The sequence below is a fragment of the Phoca vitulina genome, unplaced genomic scaffold (assembly GCF_004348235.1).
Source record: "Phoca vitulina isolate PV1807 unplaced genomic scaffold, GSC_HSeal_1.0 scaffold71, whole genome shotgun sequence".
NCBI classification, from domain to species: Eukaryota; Metazoa; Chordata; class Mammalia; order Carnivora; family Phocidae; genus Phoca; species Phoca vitulina.
Window position 1 is genome coordinate 4,331,680 of NW_022589774.1, and position 15,263 is coordinate 4,346,942.

At 40.3% G+C, this 15,263-nt stretch overlaps 1 protein-coding gene across 8 annotated transcripts in view; it reads right to left on the reverse strand.

Annotated features, from left to right (window-relative positions):
- The window catches only part of SPATA45 (spermatogenesis associated 45), a 44,036-nt gene that overhangs the window by 12,217 nt on the left and 16,556 nt on the right, over positions 1 to 15,263 (reverse strand). For 2 of the 8 annotated variants that reach the window (XM_032393050.1, XM_032393046.1), the window contains exon 2: positions 7,978 to 8,051. The exons of 3 other annotated variants lie outside the window; for them this stretch is intronic. The gene's annotated coding sequence lies outside the window, so the exon portion shown is untranslated. Of the gene's footprint in view, positions 1 to 6,304; positions 6,458 to 7,977; positions 8,052 to 12,935; positions 13,002 to 15,263 lie in introns of those variants that run through there. 3 more of the 8 variants (XM_032393049.1, XM_032393051.1, XM_032393053.1) reach the window with 3 other exon arrangements.

Genomic DNA, 15,263 nt, shown 5'->3' on the forward strand with positions numbered 1-15,263 from the left:
ATTTTTTAGGATGCCCCCCAAGTATAGTGCTAAAGCGCTGTCCAGTGCTCCTAAGCAGCAAGAAGGCTGTAATGTGCCTTATATGTGTTAGATAAGCTTTGTTCAGGCATGAGTTATAATGCTGTTAGTTGTGAGTTCAATGTTAATGAATCAATAGTATGTATTAAATAATGTTATATACATAAAATAAGGTTATGTATTGATTGGTTGACAAAAATGTTATGACCAGAGGCTCACAAGAAGCTAACCCTGTATCTCCCCTAGGAGCAGTGGCTGAGTATTTGATAATTCGATGTTTGGGGCCACTTTATAGAACATACCTACTGCAATAACAAGAATCAACTGCATATATATAGAAAATATACTACTGTTTCTACAGGTATGTTATTATAAATTACCTTTAATGTGCAGCAACCCAAAGCCTATTTGAAATCCACTGGTTTGGATCAGCCTACTGAAATGTTACCCTGGTGATGGAACATTATGATCTAAGCCATTCCAATTTTGTTCTATTCATAGAACCCTAATTAAGAGAAATTTTGGAAGTAGAGAGACCATTTACTAACCAGCCATGTATCCTTGAATAAATCATTCAGTTTCTCTTAATATCAATTTCTTCATCTGAGATAAAGATATCTATTCCATTAAGTTGTATGTTTGTGTGTATGTGGTAGGAGGTAGGGAGGGAGTTGGAATTAAATGAGATATACATGTAAATTAAATGAGATATTACATTTTTACATTGTGCCTGGTATCAATTTATTACATGTACTGATATTTCTTGAACATGTACTCTGTGCCTGGTATTGTTCTGGGTACTAGAGACAAATGGGTACCTACCCCCATGAAGCTTAGAGTTTAAAGGTTTAAGGTAGGTACTTAGTAAATCATAGCTATTTTTATTGATTTTATTAAAACTTCATATTTTACTTAGGAATTATTTTATTCATTTATCTTTTTTCTCAGAAGAGGAAGCCTCCCACAAAAACAAATCTTCAGAAATACATTTTAGAAATACAAAAGTCATAATTTCTTTCTCTCTTTACAAGAATTTGTGATAGAAGAAGTAAGATTGGTATTAAAGAAAGTAGTTCACAATACCAGAGAAATGAATTCCCTAAAGAACTATATGAAGGGTCAGCAAAAAAAGACCACCCAACTCTGATGAGACTGTAGTAAAAAAAACAAAAACAAAAACACAACTCTTGAGCCTAATGCAGGGCGGCCCCTGAAGATGAGAAGGTATTTTGCCGATGTTGGGTTTTTTGTTTGTTTTTTAGCAAAGTTCCCAGATAATCCAAAAGGCTTATCAAGAGACCTACTTGGTTGGGCACAACCCTGGCACCTGAGGGCTTGGGGCTATATTCAAATCCTCTCTTCTTAGAGTGCAACCTGGAGGAAGATTTCTACATCTTTGGACTTCAGTGTCCTTAGCTGTGAAATGGGCTGATATCACTACAGAGCTATTGTGAGGATTAAATGAGATAACAGATAAAGGGACTTGTAAACCATAAAGTATATAAAGCAAATGTTGGGGAGAAAAAAATTTTTCTCTACCCTCAAGCTTCTTCTGGCTGGTCTAAGAATTAAATTGACATGGACAGTTAACAGGAAAGAATCAAATTTAATTTGTACATACGAGGTCCTACAGATATGACTAAGGCAGGCAGCTTTTTTTAAACAAAGAAACGATAAATTGCAATTGACAGGATAAAGAAAACTTATGTTTGGGAACTTCAACTAGTAAGGAATTCTAAACAATTTGGATGGGGGTAGTCAGTTAGTAAAAGTAACAAGGTTTGTTTATATAGGCTTCTTCATCCTAAATTCTCTCTCTGATGATAAGGATGTCTCTCTACATCCTGATACAGGGAGCGAACCATGCACATGGGAGGTTAATTTCTTGCTTTCTGGAGACAAAGGAGGGTCAGTGTGTCCTTTTTGCACTGGCTGTTTCTTTCTTCTTCTTTTTTTTTTTTTAAGATTTTATTTATTTGACAGAGAGAGACACAGCGAGAGAGGGAACACAAGTAGGGAGAGTGGGAGAGGGAGAAGCAGGCTTCCTGCGGAGCAGGGAGCCCAATGTGGGGCTCAATCCCAGGACCCTGGGACCATGACCTGAGCTGAAGGCAGACACTTAACAACTGAGTCACCCAGGAGCCCCGCACTGGCTGTTTCTTAAGTAACTTTAATTCAAAATAATCAAGATGCCAACATAGCATATTTTAGGGTCACCTACCCTGAGCCCCAACACAAGCATTATGAGTTTTTCTAAAATGTACATTGGTTAGATTAGATTATTAATTCAGAAAGTTATGTGTGTGTTGTATCCAACAGTAATTCTCCATCATTATTTTACAATGCAATTATTTGTCACATAAGAAAGCCAATTTGAATAATTCTTAAGCCAACAATTTTCCCTCACTCAAAGGTTACTCTCCCAGTAAAGATTTCAGGCTACATTCTAAGGTATCCTATCCCTATTTTCCTGGATTCACTCTGGTTTGCTATCATGAGTTTAGGGTAGGCCACCACAGGATGTGATGCTTTAGCGTGAGCATTATTTTGAGCCCCAAACAATCAGTGCACATAAGCATGAGGGCATACCCAGTGCTATAGGGTCTAACTGGCATGAGAAATATACTATAGGTTGTACCTGAGAGGCAAGATTGTCATAGAATGTTTATAGCAATGCCATTATTTTCAGGGGAGTATAGATGTAAAGGTTTGTTAAAATTAGGTAAGCCTAGAGCTGGGGGTGTTGACAATATTAATTTCCAGGCTTTAAAAGATGGTAATGTCTCTGAAGGCCAGGAAATGGGCTGGGGGCGGGGTAGGGGTTCTCTGGGAGAAGAGCATACAGAGGTTTAACAAAGTCTACAAAATCAGGAATCCATTGGCTGCAATAGTCAGCTGGCCCCAAAATTTACATAATAACCACTTATTTGTTTTGGGGAGAGGGATGAACAAAATTGACTCAAGGTGTTTTGGAGTCAGCTTTTGAATGCCCTGAGATATCTCAGGTCCTAAGTAGTTAACAGTTGTTTGCACCCATTGAAGTTTAAATCTGGAGGCTTTATGGCCTCATTCAGCCAGTGCCTTTAGGAGGATGAGGGCGACTATAAGAGCTCCCTGCTTAGTTTGATTCCCCCTGATTAGAATCAGAGGTGACAGGTAGAGATAAATCCTCTGAGCAGATGGTAGAGAAAGTCACATGAGTGCCAATTAAGAAATCCAATTCCTGATCCTCTGTTTTAAGGTTAATGGTGGGCTTTGGGGTGTGACTGAGGCCTGGCTGACACTGTCATTTAAGGGGGAATTGTCTCTCAGGAGAAAAACAAATTTTCTCAGGATGATGGGGTTTAGGGAAATTGCTTCTTAAACTTTACTTTTTCTTAAGTACAGGACAATTTCTCTTCCAGTGACCTGCATTTTTGCAATATCTGTGATTGCCTAGAGGCAAATAGGGAGAGCTCTGAATGGGCCTTGAATTACTCTCAGTCATGCTTTCACCTTTCCAAAGACTCAAGTTGCAAAGCAAGAATTGCTGCTATGAGTTCTTTTTTCCTCCTGCTTTCCGGCAAGCTCTTTTCAAAGAATTAAGTAGCTGCCTCCATTATTATGCTTAGTGGTTGCCCTGACCAACCGACCATGTGGATTTGTTATTTAATATCAGGGAGAAAACTTCTCACTAAAGCAGAAATTAAAAGATTCCTATGTTCCAGGGCTTCTGGATTTAACAGTTTGCCTTTGAAAAGTTTGTATATACATTCAACAAAGGCTTTTATGTGCTCTTCTTTTTAAGTACATCGTTCAACCTCAGACCAATTTACTTTGAGGGGTAACACCTCTAATATAGCTCCTATATTGAGGCCTTGGATATCAGCCTCCGGCTGAGCCGTTTCTGGGTCATGCGCAGGAAGGCCTGGGAAAGGCTCAGGCCGTCTGTTTCCTCTCTGAGGGGGTTTTCTCCAGGGACCATCTAGCTTGTCTCCTAACCATCATATAATCATGGGTAGGAAGAACACCCCTTCATAGCCAGTCTAGGTCCCTGGGAGTGGGGTTGTAAATAACCACTAATCTTTCTAATTTGTCTTTAAATTTGGTAGGATCCTCCTGATGTGGAGAACAAAGGCAAAAGAACAAAATTAAATTTACTTACAACTTACAGTCCATTGACAAGTCCTTGATATAGGCAGAGTGACATTCCTCTTGGAACTCAACTGCCTCCATGTTAATACTTTGATATGGGCAAAAGGCAACCTTAGCTTAACATTAACTCCAGGATCCTATAAGTCTTCCTATAAGTCTTCCTTAGAGACTTAAGCTATCCCTAACGCCCTCCCAACTTGAAAGTATATAATCAGCCACTCCTCATGACGCCAGTGCAGCTCTTTCTGCCTGCGGGTCCTATTCCTGTGCTTTAATAAAACCACCCTTTTTGCACCAAAGACATCTCAAGAATTCTTTCATGACTGTTCGCTCCCGAACCCCAACATTTTCACATCACTCCAAGAGCAGAGGTAAAGGGATTTTATAATTTAAAAGATCTGCTGCTGTCCTGGGGACGTGAATTCTTTGCCCTAGGGGTCCAGGATACATCCACAAAGGACTTGGCATAGGAATGCCTGAAACTGGCAGAGGTTGATTACAGAGCCCTGGAAAGTAGGAGGAATTGAATTATAAGGGGTAGCAAAGCAAGCCTTGTTGCTCTTCCTGGGCACTTTTGCTAGATTCACTTCCTGACATTCAGTATTTACATAAGCAAACTGTATTCCCTGGGCCTGGAGATCAGGCAGAAGTGCTCTCTGCAAATCTCATGAAGAAAGGGAAATTATAACAGGCAGCTGGTTGTTAGAGGTTTTTTTTCTGGGGAAGGTGGAATTTCAGGATTTAAGGAAATTGGCTGAGGAGATGGGGCTGGGTTTTGAGAAAGGGAGTTTAGACCAGGGGCCCAGATCCAAAATATCTAGAGGGTCAGGGACAGGGAGTGGGGGATAAAGGAGAGCAAAAGGGGGATTTATGTCAGATTTGTTTAATTTCTGTTCTGACTTTTATTCTTTCATTTTATTGATTCCCTGAGGCTAGCTGTTAAAATTTTATTGTGTTTTCCTTTAAATTTGATCCTCCCATAAATACCGGAAGGGCAACTGCTTGGAATGAGAGTTCTCTAAAAAATTTTCCAAATATAGAAGTTTTTCCAACTCAAAAGACCCATCATCTGGCCATTAATGAGTAGGATCTCCATTAGTATATTTATTCTAATAGTGACACAATCCAATAAGCCTTTTTATGGGAAGTCCTGGAGCTCATTTCCAAAGCTTAGAATAAATCTTTATTTTATTTTATTTTATTTATTTATTTGAAAGAGAGACAGCAAGAGCGAGAGAGGGAACACAAGCAGGGGGAGTGGGAGAGGGAGAAGCAGGCTTTCCGCCAAACAGGGAGCCCAATGCGGGGCTCGATGCCAGGACTCCGGGATCACGACCTGAGACAAAGGCAGACGCCTAACGACTGAGCCACCCAGGTGCCCCAGAATAAATCTTTACCATGGACGCAAGAGGTGTCCCTGCAGTGACTGCAGACAGTATAGCCCCCGTGATCCAAAAACTTCACTCCCAAAAATAAACTATGATAGCAAAGGCCTTTGTTGTTGCACAGGCAATAAGGATGGTGTCATGAAAACAGTGTCTCTGGTCTCCCACAGGAACATGGAACACCTCCAGTCACAGATCACTAATCTGTGACACGAGCAGGTGCTACTGAAATGGGACTTTTCCAGCACTAACAAACAACAAAGTTTGAGATAACAAATGCCCCGTATGTTCTGGGACCCCTTATGACAAACTCCTCTGATTGCTGACACAGCCAGCCCAAGAGCATGTCTTGGAACCCCACTCTATTCAACTGGCTACCAGGTACACCCCAGTAAGTGCACCCTCCAGATGGTGAAGACCAGAGAGCGTATTTTTACTAGTCATAAAAATAAGCAACAAAAGCCTTTACTTCATAGTCTATCTTTGGAAATGAACTCTCTAGATCTTGTGAGGGCGGCATATTTTACATTCTCTTGTGGGATGCCTCTTGTATCCTTGGTTAAGCCATAAGAAGGCTTAGGTTTGACTCACTATTGAGATGAATACATCCTACTCATCAATGGCCAGACAATGGATCTTCTGAATCAGAGAAACTTCAATGTTTGCAAAATGTAACAGGGCTCTCTCATCCTAAAGAATTGTCTTAATGGCATCTATGTAAAGACCAAATTCAAAAGTGGATACAAAAGAATGTAACAGGCTTTTACCAAGGGAATCCTTGGAATCCTTTTTCCAAGATGAAAAAAACAGAAATTAGAACAAAAATTAAAGCTCCACATGTAACATAAATTCCTCCTTCTTAATGATGAGGGAGCAGAAGGCAAGCTGAGGACAAAGCAGAAGCTGACACCCCACACACCCCCCCCCCCCATGGGATATAGGTGACATTCTTCAGACACTCCTGGCTGCCCTAAAGTTAAGGAAAGGAAAAAAAAAAAAAGTTAATTTATAGAGATCACAATCCTGCAAGACATGAGTCTCCCTCAGTTTACAAATGTCTTAGCAATCTACAAGAACAAAGCATTTCTATCAATAATGTAGCTTCCAGAAGGAAATGTAGATACAATTTAATGTCTTTAAAAAGGTGTGCCAGAAGATGGTGCATTTAATTGTTTGGATCTTAATGATGGGGTTTTGGAATATAGATGAGGTTTGGTGGGGTGGAGTCCGGAGCCGACGACCAAGAAAGAATTCTTGAGACGTCTTTGGTGCAAAAAGGTGGTTTTTTTAAAGCACAGGACAGGACCTGTGGGCAGAAAGAGCTGCTGCCCCGGGGTTGTGAGGGGTGACCCTGAAATAAAAGGTTGCTTTCAATTCCAGAGGTCACCCATTTAGCTATGGCCTGGGAGATACAAATGAGAATGTTATCCTTCCCGGCCAACGCCAGAGTCAAGCTAAGGAAAAGGAGAAAGGGTTTCATGTTTAGTTCAGGTGTGAAGTCTTGACCTGTTGTCTTGGGCAGAAGCAGTTTACCTCGGTGCCAGCTACTTCTTTCCTTGCCAGTGTGACTTGGAGATCCCCAGCATCTGTAGAGGGGTCGGGGGGGGGGGGCCTTCTTCAGCTGTGAAGTGTGTACCCAAGGCTCAATGCCTTCTACTTTTGTAGCAGTGTGGGTCACCAGGAGCACTTGCTAAAGTCCCTTTCAATGGGGCTCAAGGGCTGTCTTTCTCTGATAACATTTTCAGAACACCTAATCATCAGGCTCTAAACTGGGACCAACAGAATCCTCTGAATTGGAATCTGGGGAGCCCCCTTTTTAAAAAAGATTTTAGGGGCACCTGGGTGGCTCAGTCGTTAAGCATCTGCCTTCGGCTCAGGTCACGATCCCGGGGTCCTAGGATCGAGCCCCACATCGGGCTCCCTGCTTTATTTATTATAATAAATAATTTATTTGACAGAGACACAGCGAGAGAGGGAACACAAGCAGGGGGAGTGGGAGAGGGAGAAGCAGGCTCCCCACTGAGCAGGGAGCCCGATGCGGGGCTCGACCCCAGGATCATGACTTGAGCCGAAGGCAGATGCCTAACGACGGAGCCACCCAGGCGCCCCCAGGGAGCCTTCCTTAACCTGTGGATGACAGACATTAGAGACTTACAGTAGCTGGTCATGCTTTCATGAGACAACCAAGGTCAGCAGAAAGTAGTACACTGGTAGAATTTTAAAAAGTTTGTAAGGTTTTTATTAAGGCTCATGTGATTTGCCTGGTGAAGTGCCCCAATCACCAGAGATTATAGAAGGTGTACCCCAAGTGGGAAGTACATTTTTTTAAACATTCTTTTTTTTTTTTTTTACCCATTTTAAAGGCACCCGACTTGCCATGGGGAAAGGCTTCAACCCATCTGGAAAAACACACAAACAGTAACAGGAAGATATTGATCACCCCTACGAAGTGGCAGTTGAATGAAGTCCAGCTATAGGTGTTCAAAGGGTCCAAAGGGAAGACGTCTGAGGCCTCTGGAGACAAAAACAATTTTTTTAGGATTATGCACCTGACAAGTCAGATATTGCTTGTGGACTGTTCTTGCAATATAAAGTCTCCCCACCAATGTCTATTTATAACTTGCGTCATCTTAAATTCCTTATGGTGGGTAAAGGAATGCAAAACCCAAAAAATGGGATTTGCCAGGGACCTGGGAAAAACCAAGCAGCTGTCTTGGTTTTCCCATATCCCTGACAGTTTAATTTACAGCCATTGTTCAATTTCTCAGATTGGACTATTGCTAAGTTACAAGGGTATCGGGATGGCAAACGTCTGGTAGTGAGGGGCCATTGTTTGTAGAAGCAGAATGGGCTTTCACATGTGCCCAAATCTTACAAATACAACATAAAGAAAACTTAGTATTACTTCTTATTTGGCAACACTTCCTATATAATTTTTTTTTTTTTTTTTTTTTTAAAGATTTTATTTATTTATTTGAGAGAGAGAGAATGAGAGAGAGCACATGAGAGGGGGGGAGGGTCAGAGGGAGAAGCAGACTCCCTGCCGAGCAGGGAGCCCGATGCGGGACTCGATCCAGGGACTCCAGGATCATGACCTGAGCCGAAGGCAGTCGCTTAACCAACTGAGCCACCCAGGCGCCCCCTATATAATTTAACATATCAAGTGAGCCTACTTAGTTTAGCAAATCTTTTGGAATGTTCCAGGTTAAAAAGATTTAAGCAGACCAAAAGTCTAAACAAACAAACCAACAAAAAATACCCTTTGTCCTTTTAACAGAGAGAAAACCAAATTTTTATTTTGTACCAACTTACTTTTGATATTAAAACATACTCATTTTAATCTTAGTCAGTCCTGACCACCCATAAAATTCCTTTCCAATGATTCCTTTTTCACAAATCTTCTGCAACTTTGTTTTTCACATTTGGATTTTGTCCTGAAGTTTCCATCTTCAAATAACCAGCCTCACTTTAGGACGGGATTACTTTCTTCTCCCTCAACTAAAATGTATTCGCATCCCTCTTATTTATTGTAACCAAAAATACACATCTTACTTCTTTTGCATGGAGTGTTGTTTCCCTTACTAGAATTTTTTAGCTCTTAGAAACCTTAATTTCGGGCGCCTGGGTGGCTCAGTTGGTTAAGCAGCTGCCTCGGCTCAGGTCATGATCCTGGAGTCCCAGGATCAAGTCCCACATCAGGCTCCCTGCTCCCTTCTGACCCTCTCCCTTCTCATGCTCTCTCTCACTCTCTCTCTTTCAAATAAATAAATAGAATCTTAAAAAAGAAAGAAACCCTTAATTTCTAGTGAAAGCTAGTAAGTAAGCAATGATAAACTCTGTTACACCAGTATTTTTTTAAGTTGGTATACTGATGAATATATTTCACAATTTTTAGAAATGTACTTTTTCATAGTACAATCTTTTTCTTTTTGAAGATTTTATTTTTAAGTAATCTCTACCCCCAACATGGGGCTCAAACTCACAACCCTAAGATCAAGAGTCGCATGTTCTCTTCCAACTGAGCCAGCCAGCCACCCGCCATCATATAATATTTAATAAATCCCAAGCATGTTTACTAACAGACCCAAACATATCTTTAGTTTCTCTGTAATAAGGAAGCCAAAAAGTAAATAAATCTATGTCCAGTAATTGATATTTCAGTATTTTATATTATTTAGAAATGATCTAGATATTTAATGAATTTAACTAAATTTATCATTTAATGTAACTCAGCAAAACTTTAGGGTTTTAGGTTACCAAAAAGATTTGGGAGACTACTTAAAAGCTTACCTAAAATTTTATTTTATTTTGTTTACACCTATTTAATTTACTTGTTTTTAATAATTATGTTTAGATAACCCCCCAAAAACTTCATGAGACATTAAGGTCAGTTAATTCTCCCAAGCTGGGTTTTTCTTTTCTTTTCTTCTTTTTTTTTTTTTAAACATTTTATTTTTTATTTTTTTTTAAGATTTTTAAATTTATTTTTGAGAGAGAGAGAGCACGTGGGAGCACAAGCCGGGGTTGGGGTGGGGAGGGACAGAGGGAGAAGCCGACTCCCCGGCTGAGCAGGGAGCCCCATGTGGGACTCAATCCCAGGACCCTGGGATCATGACCTGAGCTGAAGGCATACGCTTAAACAACTGAGACACCCAGATGCCTTTTTTTTTTTTACATTTTATAACAGAGATCACATCAACTTATTTGACTTTTTGTAAACCCAGGCAGAATTAAAGTTTTAATTTTAATGCTGTTAACTCTAAAGCCACATCTATTTCAATTAAACCAAAACCCAAACCAATATTTTTCCAGATCACGAGAACTTGAAAAAAACACATTTTGGTTAGTTTTTATCTGAGAGTTTTAGAATGTCCAGTCCTTATAAGCTCTTGCCTGGGCAAATTAATTTTAGCAGTACCGTCCGGAGGTAGAATAGTAACTCACATTTACTACATATATACAGAGAGAGACATACACACAGATAGTTGCAAAGACCCTACAGTGGAGGATCTTTGTGGAGAAAATTTTTAAGATTTCTATGTGTCCCTGGAATTAATCTTTTTTTTTTTTTAAGATTTTATTTATTTATTTGACAGAGAGCAACACAGAGAGAGAGGGAACACAAGCAGGGGGAGTGGGAGAGGGAGAAGCAGGCTTCCCATGGAGCAGGGAGCTCGATGCGGGGATCGGTCCCAGGACCCTGGGATCATGACCTGAGCCAAAGGCAGAGGCTTAACGACTGAGCCACCCAGGCGCCCCTCCCTGGAATTAATCTTAAGGAGACTCTACTAGAGTTTGGGCACAAGAGCCCTTTCAGCAGTTTGTATGTGAAAAGGGCCTCTTTCCCCTTTTTCTCTTTCAGTCTCAGGTAATTGTGAGCTGTGTTTATATTTTAAATACGTGATAAGATGTATAACTCTAAGCGACAGAGAAAGAATGCAAGTTGTTTTGTTTGTTTGGTTTTTTTTTGAAGGACTTTGGTTTCCTAAAGCCAATAATTTAAAGTCATGTAATAGGGGAAGTTTTGGGATTGGTAAAAGAATAGGTGAACTTTGAATTGCCTTTTGAGTTGCATTTCTAGTTTTGTAATCTATTCAACTACATTATCTTCAATTTACTTTTTCCCTCTGCGTACATAGTTTTAACTTTAGATATTTTTGGCAGTATTGAATAACTCCCCTTTGGTGTAAGAGGGGTCCTCAGACAGGGTGCAAAGGATATTTATTACTTTCCCCAAATCCAGAGTTGCTCCCAATGAGAGCCAAAAGAGAGAATCAGCAACCTGCCTGTCCCAGGCAGGTAGAAATCCAGGCCCCGTTATGAAAATGAGTCAAGCAAGAAGACAGTAGCTTTCCCTGGGAGAGAAAGGATCAGTAGTCAGTAGGTCTGGATTTGGAAAGGAAGGGACAATGGAAATGTTATTGTCTTCTCTTGACTGTGCACCACAGACAGAGATGAGGAAGAGCAGATTCTGATAAGGAATTTCGCCCTTTGCTGGCTTCTGCCAGTTTTTTTGGGATCCCCTCTGCAGGTATTTACCAGTTTCTCTTTGGCTGTTTAAGGAAATAACATAGCAGTGTTCCAGAAAATTCCTCAGTTTTGACAACTCTGGGAGGGACCCATATAGGGGCTCTACTTTGAAGGGAGATATGGGGGTGTCTATAAGGCCATTCACTTGGTGGACTTTTGTTCATGGTTGTGTAGTCTGTTTAGAGCTGGAAAAACAATTTAGACAGAGAATTAGTAGAATGAGCACTCCAAAGAGGAAAGAGAGAAGCAGTAGGAGTTACATCAGTCTTACGGTCTTTTGTTTTAAGTACCATTTACAGCTTTAATTTTTCATTAGCCTTTTGCGACGAGAGTCATTTGATGAAACTACTTTGGAATTTTGATAACCTTTTGGAGGCTTCTGCTTGCCAATTAAAACAGATGTCCCATTTTGCTTAATTTGGGAACCTTGCTTTGAAGTGCACTTCTTAAATGATTGTAGCTAATTGGAACCTTCCCCATCATGGCCATTGTGCTTCTCTGTTGTAATTCTCCTAAGGGCTGGCAGCACTTTGGCAGGACCTTGGCCGCAAATGGAGTTAACCAACATTTTTGTCCACGCTTATTTTGGGGTCTTCAACCTGATGGTTACTGACCGAAGTTCCTCAGGACACAAAACCAGCTTAGTAAGATTTGCTGTTTTTGCTACACATCTACAACTTCCGGGACTATAGCTCTTAGACATAAAATGTGCTGAAAGGTGGCACACTTGACTCTAGGATTTAAGGATCCCATTAGCTAAGCCTTTGGGTTTCTTAGAGCCGAAGTAATACTTAAAAGGAACATGCCACTGGATTGGGGGTTGTGTTTGACAGTGTACCTCATTGCACTGAAATTTTCTTGAGGTTGGCAGGTGACCTAGTGTCAGTCTAACCCATTCTGTGACCTACTTATCCTATCACAGGAGCCTTCTTGAGGTGGCCAGAGCTCCAGCAGCCTTTAAATGCTTGACCCATGCCCACCAATTTTTGTGGCTTTTTGGCCTCTGAGATCCCCTCTAGCAGTAACCTTTATCTCCATAAAACAAGACAAACAAACATGTGCACCTTAAAGTATTGGCAGTTACCAAGAGATGTTACTTCATCTTGACGACAAGAAGGCCCTGTGCACATACCATCAATTCCCATGGAACCTTGCTGAGGGTTTTCCCCCCGGGGGATCTATGGTCTGATAGGCTAGGGCCTTGGCTCTGGGCAGACCTTTCTGCCAGCTCAGTCAGTCTTCCAAGCAAAACTGCCAGCCCTCGTGAGCTCTAGGCAGAACTGACAGCTCAGAACCAAGAGGAACTCACCGATAGCCCTTGGAAATGTGAGAAAGAGAGTGAACTCAAAGTGTTTGTGGGTACCACACCTGTATTTCTTGTTGTCCCCAAATGCTGCCAGAAGTTCACTTTGGATCCCATAACTGCCACCAAATCTGTTAATAAACAAAAATTCAACTGAGGAAATTTTTGAAGGTGTAATTGGCTTTATTTAATCAATTCATGAATCAGGCAGCATCCCATCTAGCAAGAGGGGAGCTCCAAAGGGCTGCAGAAAAGGAAAAAGGTTTTTAAAGGGAGAGAGGGAGTGGGAAAAAAGGAAATTATTAGCAAAGAATCCATTGTTTTAGGCAAGGTCACCGTCCTAAGTAAACTTACTAGTGCTGACCAGGAAATTCCCATGTTGACTGGTTAAAAATTCTGGGGGGTTGGGGCGCCTGGGTGGCTCAGTCATTAAGTGTCTGCTTTCAGCTCAGGTCATGATCCCAGGGTCCTGGGATCGAGCCCCGCATCGGGCTCCCTGCTTAGCGGGAAGCCTGCTTCTCCCTCTCCCACTCTCCCTGCTTCTGTTCCCTCTCTCGCTGTATCTCTCTCTGTCAAATAAATAAATAAAATCTTAAAAAAAAAAAAAAATAGTTGCATTTAAAAAAAAAAAATTCTGGGGGGTTAAAGAAACTGCAGTCAGGTTAGGTATTAAGCCTTGGTTTACTGACGTGGGGCCTTAACCTATGTAACACCATTTTGGGCCTGTGGTTTTCTTTTTAACAATCCAGAAAAATAAAGCAAATTGGAGCTAATGTAACTGGGTGGGCAGATCAACCCCTTGTTATTCCTTGGGGAAAAAAATGGAGAGCAATTATCCTTATATTACAAATCTTTACTAAATTAAAAAATGCAGCTCTAGATGCAATGCAAAGTCCATCTATTCCTTTTTACCAGTCCTAAAACTTCCCCTATTTTTCTCATAAGGCTTGTAAAATTATTGGCCTTAAAAAACCAAAGTCCTTCTTGGAGGAACTTACATTCTTTCTCTGTCCTTTCAAGATATGAATCTTACCTTGTATTTGAAATATAAACACCCTGGGAGGTACCTAAAACAATGCCAAGCCTCAGACTACATGGGGGACTGGGTTAGGGACCTTACAAAATACAAAGTGCTCCACAGCTTCTATAAGATTACTTGTCAAGGACAAATATAAATCATGTGCCTTCTCCACAAATATTATGAGTAAAAAGCTGTAGCTATCCAAGCAGATAAACTTAACTTACAAACTAGTGAGTTTTTATATTGTTATACCTGATTCATAGGTAAAATTTTAAAATGGAAAGCTATAAAAACCTCTGTTTTATATATTATAAATATGGTATTTTTCTTTTTTTTTTTTAAGATTTTATTTATTTATTTGAGAGAGAGAGAATGAGAGAGAGCACATGAGGGGGGAAGGGTCAGAGGGAGAAGCAGACCCCCTGCCGAGCAGGGAGCCCGATGCGGGACTCGATCCAGGGACTCCAGGATCATGACCTGAGCCGAAGGCAGTTGCTTAACCAACTGAGCCACCCAGGCGCCCCTAAATATGGTATTTTTCTACCTCCTGATAGTATTACCAAAATTAATTAGTAAGAGAGCTCTATTTAATTGGCCTAAAATTAAGCATTTATAAATCAAGCATTTCTAAATCTCAAAAATATAATAGAAGGTAACCTGTTTTTCAAGTTCCTGTGATCTAGGAAAATTTTCAGTAAATAAAATCTAAGTTTAAATTTGTTGGTTTAATTAATATAAGAAATACAGACAGCCAACAGACACATGAAAAGATGTTCAACATCACTCATCATCAGGGACATGCAAATCAAAACTACAATGAGATATTACCTCATCCTATCATAATGGCTTAAATCAAAAACATAAGAAACAACATGTGCTGGTGAGAATCTGGAGAAAAAGGACCCTTCATGCATTGTTGGTGGGAATGTAAACTGATGCAGCCACTGTGGAAACAGTATGGAAGTTTGTCAAAAAATTTAAAATAGAACTACCATATGATCCAGGAATCACACTACTGGGTATTTACCCAAAGAAAATGAAAATGCTAATTTGAAAAGATATATGCACTCCTATGTTTATTGCAATATTATTTACAATACCCAAGATGGAAGCAGCCCAAGTGTCATGCCATAGATGAATGGATAAAGAAGATGTGATATATATGTAATATATACAATGGAATATTATATAACATACAATATATGCAATGGAATATTACTCAGCCATAAAAAGAATGAAATCTTGCCATTTGCAATGACATGGATGGACCTAGAGGGTATAACACTAAGTGGAATAAAGTCAATCAGACAAAGACAAATATCATATGATTTCACTCATATGTGGAAGTTATGAAACAAAACAAATGAACAAA